This window comes from Seriola lalandi, unplaced genomic scaffold (assembly GCF_002814215.2).
Source record: "Seriola lalandi dorsalis isolate HSWRI2012SDOR001 ecotype SW California unplaced genomic scaffold, Sedor1 jcf7180002054237, whole genome shotgun sequence".
NCBI classification, from domain to species: Eukaryota; Metazoa; Chordata; class Actinopteri; order Carangiformes; family Carangidae; genus Seriola; species Seriola lalandi.
In genome coordinates, this window is record NW_019524790.1 from 28483 (window position 1) to 29904 (window position 1422).

Consider the following 1422-nt stretch of genomic DNA (forward strand, 5'->3'; position numbering starts at 1 on the left):
ATCACATTTCTACGTGCAGGTATGAGAGAGCTGGGTGACTCAGAAAAAAGGTGCAATTTTGTAGAAAAAGGTGGGTTTCTAAAGAAAATTCCAATGCATTTCTAATGCATTATTTATTCCCAGTTTTTTGGGAATAACTTTGGGAAAAATTGGAATTTTTACACCAAAAGTCATAGCACCCGTTTCGGGATCAAGACGCACGTTTTGATGTATATATTACCGGGGTTTTCTCAAAGCTGCGGGACGAGTTACGCGCCGAAATTTGGCGGAAGAATAATAAACCCGAAACAGAAGAGTGCCTCGGGGCGGAGCCTCTCAGCTATTCTAGCCTCAGCTATTCTAGCTGTAGAGGAGTGCCTCGGAGCTGAGCACCCGTGGCACTAATTAATTAAAGTTCACAGGGCACCAGCCTAAACTAATAGGCAAAATAGCCAATATGGTTTTAGTCTCAATTTATTACCATTAATCTGGAACTCTGATTAGCCATTAGCTTACTAACTATAACCAAATTACCATATCAACAGTAAGTTAAAGTTGAAGGATTGGAATTCTACCAAGTGGAGGTTGGCAATATTCACACTTGTGCAACATTAAACACACCAGTAGTTATACTTAAAGACATTTATTTACAATGGAGCAGAGTAAAACACAATGTCTAATCTAGTTTATACAGGTGTGTGTGTAGGTGTATGTGAGTGTTTCTGTGGGGACACAGACAAAGGCAAGATGGCCGATTCAAGTGGTCACTGTGACCACATGACCTGAACAAAGAAGACTACACAAGATGGCGGTAAACAAAGAAACTGCTCAAATGGCCGCTGAGACCACCTAGTGTGTGTGGGAGGGAAGGTGTGAGCTTCTTTGTTAGCCTAGCTCATGTAATCTAAAGGTACTACGTTAGAGGGAGGAGGTTAGCTTCATGCAGGTTCTAGAACTGAGACGTACTGCTATGTGTGTGAACATACGAGTACTCGATTAACTGTATGACTGACCACAACCTAAGCAAACATTACAACAACAAGACATCCATCAACAAGTACATTAACAAAGTTAAGACTTCTGCTGCTTAGTTTTTAAGGTAAACACAAGAAACTTGTGCTACAGAAAATGGACCAATCTCATCGAATAGCTCCCTAAGCTTAACATGTCCTATAATAAGTATTAATATAGCTATACAGACTAATGAGCAGTGATAACTAACATGTCTTTGGGGTCATCAGGTGGGAACCTCCTTTCACCAGTGTTTCGTCTAGTTGGTCCCACAACACCTCCAGGAGGCTAGACAGTGATCACTGGCATCCCAGAGTCACTCCCCTAATGCCAGCCATCACTGCTCCTCACACCACGAGTATTTTCTTTATCTTGCCTATGCTACCACAAACCACACCATCATCAACTCTGACAAAACACACTAGCAGATTC